The 6,076-nt window shown below is 38.6% G+C and overlaps 1 non-coding gene across 1 annotated transcript; it reads left to right on the top strand.

The window, feature by feature from the left end:
* The first annotated feature begins 5,425 nt into the window (after positions 1 to 5,425).
* On the top strand, positions 5,426 to 5,531 carry LOC120106577. Its single transcript, XR_005508697.1, has one exon. It is a non-coding gene; the product is annotated as a small nucleolar RNA R71 (small nucleolar RNA).
* The last annotated feature ends 545 nt before the right edge of the window (positions 5,532 to 6,076 follow it).

The raw sequence follows: 6,076 nt of genomic DNA, 5'->3' as shown, positions 1-6,076 counted from the left end.
CATTGTCATTAAGTAATAAAACAAGAAGACCATTTTCTATAATGCCATTGCAAAGATGCTTATTAGAAAAATAAATAGAGCAATGATCGGTTATTTCAATTTCAAAAATAAACCACGCAATAGCACGTATCCTGTAGGATAGTGATTACGGGTGTCGGTCCACAGGGATTGAAGAATAAGTTATTTTTCTTTTAAAAATAAATCAAAAAGAAGGATTTGCTAACTTGATTTAACTAAATTAAACTATGAGTACGGATTGGAATTTATCAGAGTAAATAGATCTAGGGTTTGGAATCCACCACATAGCATTGCATCAAGGATTGTGTTCTTAATTTTTATCTTTTGGAGAGGCATGCAATTTTGGCTACAAACCTTTTAAAATAAAAACATAAAGAGTGTTAGGAAAATCCATCTTTGGTATAGCATGAAGTGTCTACCTAAGCATGCTAATCTAGGATGCAGCACACCTCATCTTCCTAGGCATGGATCATCTTAGACTACTTTAGCAAACATGAATAGTAAATAGCATGCTCAAAACATCATAAAAAGATATTTCATTGAAGATAAGAATTTAAACAAGCTCCAAAATAATAAAGAAAATAAGAACTACAATGCCCTGATACATTGCTAGGGCTTCATCCAGCCCTAGATTAGATGTTTAGCCGAGCATGGCTTCCGGACGACCTCCCATCTTCAAATGAAAGCCTTCACCTCCCATTCTTCCAAAAATAACACAAACTATTCTCTTTCCTCCCCTTTCTCTCTCTTTTTTTATTTCTTTTTCTCTCTTTTCTTTCGGCTGGTGTCTTCTTTTCTTCACCGAAACAGGGGTCTCCCCTGTTTCTTTCTTCTCCACCGAGCTCCCCTCTCAAAGCCGATGGCCACCCTCTTTATACCCATTCTCCCCCTTGATGGATCCACTGAGAGAGGAGGAGGGCGTGATGCTGGGAATGATCTCGCGGAGGCTTGATTGTTGCATGCGGGATCGCTGGAGAAGGGCGTGAATCCGTGGGAATGGCTGAATCTCGCGTTCCTTGATGGCTAGAAACGGAAGGAGGAGGCTCCGGATGAAGGGCGCCGCGGGATCGCTGGGAGGCTAATGCGGAATGTTTGAATCTCGGAGAAGACGGGGACGGAGCTAGAGATGAATGCCGCGCTGGGTTACCGGCTGCTGGGAATGATCTCGGGCGAAGATGGGGATGGAGCTCGAAACGGTGCCGATCCGGAAGGAGCTGGGTTACCGGCTCGTTGAATGCAGTCGGCTGGGATCACGGTGAAGGCTGAATTACAGGGATCGGAGCTGGGAATCGATGGGATCTCTTCTTGGAACGAATCCGGGTGAAGCTCGGCTGATTTCTGACTGCTGGGAGGTGGAACGGGCGGCGGATGGCACGCGGTGATTGCGGCTGGCACGGAGCTGACGCGGTGATGCTGGATCTCGGCTGAGACGCGGAGGAAGCCGTGGAATCGACGGGAGGAAGGTGGACGGCCGAGATGCCATGCGGGGGAGGGGGGAAGAAGATAAACAGTGAACTTAGTTTTATATAATAATTTTTTTTGTAACACTGTTCATATGAACAGTGTTTTCACGGGACACTGTTCATATGAACAGTAAATCCACTGATTTTTATTAATTTTATTATATTCATTATTATTTTTTTCTTGTTTTAAATTTATAAAATTTTATATGAAGGCAGATAATGAATTGGTTGGAAATTGACTTTGGGTTTGAGGTGGGTCATGATCGTTGATTTGCTTGAACTTACTCTCGAGCCCAATGTCGTTTAATTTTTGTTAAACTGCTTCAGACCGGACTCAACAAGGCTAAAAGCAGGACCGTGACTTAATAAAAGGGTTAATCAAATATTTTTCCATACAATTATAACTTTTAATCTAATCAAGACCAAAGCCCATTTAATTATAACCTTAGCCGGGTCAACACAATCTCCTTATATGTTTTTCTGTAGTTTTCATGAAAGATTGCAATCAAGAGAGAGACAAGTTCAAAATCTGGTTTAAGAAAAGAATTATTTACCTCTTACCATAATTTAAATTTATTTCAATGTTTATTTAATTTCATGGTAAAATATGTATTTATCAGTTTAAAAACATTGATAAGTGCTATGGAAAGATAATTAAATTATAAATTATTAAGCACTTATCACACCCCCAAACCTATGTTTTGCTAGTCCTCGAGCAAAATGAAATTAAAGAAAAGCTCTAACTCACTTTCGCAGGCATCGCGATTGCATTTACCATATGCAACAAGGCTTTAAACCCCTAGGTTATCCTAGTGGACGAGTTATAGTCTCGTGAGGGTTTCCAGTGAAGATACCCACAAACTTCAATATCATTTATTGTTATGATTAATTTGTTGTTGTTGTTGTTGTTTTTTTTTTTTTTTTTTTTTAATTTGATTGATGAAACTTCAAATTCCAAGTGCATACTAGCTAGAAAAAAAAAACTTTTTTTTAATTAAAATCTAATTTAAGATACATAAATGATAAGAATTTCAAAGCACACACGGTTTTATTTACTAAGTCAGCCCAAATTCTAGATTAGTATGCAATCTAAGTTAAAGTCATTAAGTTTCCGTTTAGGGAGTTGTAAGACTTATTTATACTAGAGTGCTCGGTGAAATCTGGACCGTACACAAGCTAAGGGTTCGGATCTCCAAAATATTGTTAGTACTAGTAGTTTCCAAGGATTGGTCGAAAAGACCTACTCACTGATTCAAAATCATCTTATCTGCAGGATTTCGAGAGTTGTGGATGTTTACTTTAGTACCTCACAGGCTTTATCTGTAATATTCCAGTTTACTCGAATTTTTACTACGACGGCTTTCACACTATTGTCTTTTCGGTCAATATAACTTTTTTTTTTTTTAAGAAAGATATATAAATTGTGCACTTTTACTCTTGTGGTGATTTCTCCATGTAACGAGCAATCAGTCGACAACTCTCACACCAGTTGGCATAAGGTGTCGGGCATCAAGACTCCCCTACGGACTTATGCTCGGAGTCCTCATCACAAGCCCACTTAACCTTTGACAATAGGTAGCCCTTTTCGATGTTCCTGACTAAATCCATTTTTATTGATGATTTTTTTTTTTTTTTTTTTTGGATTAGATAAGTATGATTCATCAGGGTCCAAGGTTGCTACCATACTCTCAACATAATGTCGAGCCTAGACCATAGAAGAGTCGGCCAGTGTGTAGTGAAATTCCAAAGTATTAATTAGCTTACAACTCCCTAAGAGAGACTTAATAAAAAGAACTTAAATTTGTATTACTTTCCACTAGTCATTGGACTTTTTAGATTTTATATACCTTGTGTGTTTATCATTCTCGCATAAATGTATATAAATTAGGGTTTTTTTTTTTAACAAAAACTTTTTTTTTTGATAACTTTTTTATTAATATTATTTTATAAAAATGAAAAAAAATATTTTTATTTTTTATTTTTTATTTTTTTCTTTTTTTTAAAAAAAATGATTTTTTTTTAATTATTATTTTTTATTTTTTATTTTTTTATTAGATGAAAATCAAGATGAATACCCCCAAACCTAAACCTAACATTGTCCTCAATGTTAAGAAATAATCTAAGAGAATTGGGTTGCCTCCCAACAAGCGCTAAGTTTATTGTCTTCAGCCAGACATAGTGAGATAGTTTTTGCATCTCCTTCTATGAGGTCCTCTATTTTGTCTATCATAAAACACTCAATTTCCCTTGCGGGTTGGTCGGCCGCATTGAACACATTTAATTTTACCTTCATGTTTCCAAATGATATGTTCATTACCCCTGTTCTACAATTGATGCATGCATTGGCTGTTGCTAAAAAGGGCCGCCCAAGGATCATGGGGATTTGTTTATTAGGATTGGGCTGATATTCCATATCAAGGACAATGAAATCTACTGAAAAATAAAATTTGTCTACCCTGACAAGAACATCTTCAATTATCCCACGTGGTGTTTTTACAGATCGATCAGCCAATTGAAGGGATACCGAGGTTGGTTTTAACTCACCTAAACCAAGTTTCTCATAAACTGAATAAGGTAAAAGGTTGACACTTGCCCCTAGATCTAAGAGTGCTCGATCAATGAAATTATTTCCTAAGACACAGAAGATCGTGGGAGCACCAGGATCTTTGAATTTTGGAGGGGTGTTGTGTTGGAGAATAGAACTCACTTGCTCAGTTAGGAAGACCTTCTTAGGCACATGTGTCCTAGATTTTCGCTTTTGTGTACAAAGGTCTTTGAGAAATTTGGCATAGGAGGGAACTTGTCTGATGGCATCAAGGAGTGGAAGGTTGATTTTAACTTGTTTGAAGACCTCCATTATTTCCTCTAGTGAAGTTCCCTTTTTGCCAAAGGGAGAGGGTGAATTAAGAGCTTCAGGATATGGGGCCTTTGGGATATGAGTTTTGGCAGAAGGTGGACTAGGTGAAGAAGAAGAAGAAGGTTTTTCATTTGACACATTTCTATCCTCTTCTTCATCTTCCTTATTGTTGTCCTCCCCAATCTTATTGTCTACTACACGTCCACTCCTTAGGGTAGTCAAAGCATTGGCTTGTTCATGATGAATTGCATTTAGTTGATTTTCTTGAGCCATGTATTGTCCCCTAGGATTACTTAGTGGTTGGCTTGGAAGCTTTCCTTCCTCTCGCTTGTTTAGTGCATTAGCTAGTTGACCCATTTGGGATTCTAGCTTGGCGATTGATTGTGTATGAGAGTGCACTAATTGTGTAATGGTTTCCAAACCTTGAAGGGCGTTCAACACTTTCTCCTCAAAGGCTGTGTTTCTTTGGGGTGGAGGAGGAGTGTGTTGAAATTGAATCGAGGGACGGTAGGGATGAATATTTTGTGGGGTTTGAAAATTCTGAGGATTTTGAAAATTTTGGGAATAGGGTTGGGCTGTGTTCGAAGCTTGCTGCTTCCAAGAAAAGTTTGGATGATTTCGCCATCCCGGGTTATATGTATTGGAAAATGGGTCATTACCCGGTCTAGGCTGTGTTTGAGCAGCATTGATGTGTTCTTGCACGAGTTCGGAGAATTGGGGCGCTGAAGGGCACTCATGAATAGGGTGGGATGGGCTAGAACAAATAGTACACACTTGTGCTTGGGAAGAGTTCATGTAATGCCCACCTATCATCAGTTGGTCAATCTTATGGGACAATGCATCTACCTTGCTAGACAAGTCCATAGAATGACTTATTTCACAAATTGTCCCTTTTCTTTGAGAACTCGGGGGTGCTTGACGAGAACATGAAGCATGGTGGAGGGAGTTTTCATTAAGATTTTCAAATAATTTCCATGCTTCATGCTCATTTTGAAGCATAAAAGTGCCCCCGCATGCAGCATCGATCATCTGACGGTTTCGTTCTGTCAATTCGTCATAAAAACATTGCACTAGTTGCCACTTAGGTATTTGATGATGAGGGCATTTACAGATTAGGTCCCTAAATCTCTCCCAAGTTTCATGAAATTCTTCTCCCTCAGTTTGGGAGAAGCTTGTAATGGCACGTCTAAACTGGTTCGTTCTTCCTATGGGAAAGTATTTTTTAAGGAATTCTTGTTGCATTTGATCCCAAGAACGAATTGAGTTAGCTTCTAAAAAATTCAGCCATTGTTTGGCTCTATCTTTAAGGGAGAAGGGGAATAACCTAAGTTTCAAGGCATCATCAGTGAAGTTCTGAATCTTGACGGTGGTGCAAATCTCAAGAAATTCATCTAAATGTTTGTAGGGATCTTCGTTGGTGAGCCCATAAAAAGATGGGAGCATTTGGATCACACTAGACTTTATTTCATATTGTACAGCTGCTACCTCAGGTAATCGAATGCAAGATGGGGAAGTGTAAATAGTGGGAGTAAAGTATTCCCTCAGGAGTTTGGGTTGTTCTTCAGCCATCTTAAGAGGTGGGGATGATCCTAATGTTTTGATCTTAGCTCGAATGTTCCTAAGGGTTCGTTCTATTTCAGGGTCAAAAGGTAATAGGTTTTGTACTCTAGAACGACTACCGTGCATACACTAGTACTCGATCAATCAAGCATGCAATAAAAGAGAAAAGCATATCAAT

Source organism: Phoenix dactylifera, unplaced genomic scaffold (genome assembly GCF_009389715.1).
Source record: "Phoenix dactylifera cultivar Barhee BC4 unplaced genomic scaffold, palm_55x_up_171113_PBpolish2nd_filt_p 000570F, whole genome shotgun sequence".
Lineage (NCBI taxonomy): Eukaryota > Viridiplantae > Streptophyta > Magnoliopsida > Arecales > Arecaceae > Phoenix > Phoenix dactylifera.
The sequence above is the reverse complement of the archived record's forward strand: the minus strand, read 5'-3'. Positions and strand labels throughout refer to the sequence as shown.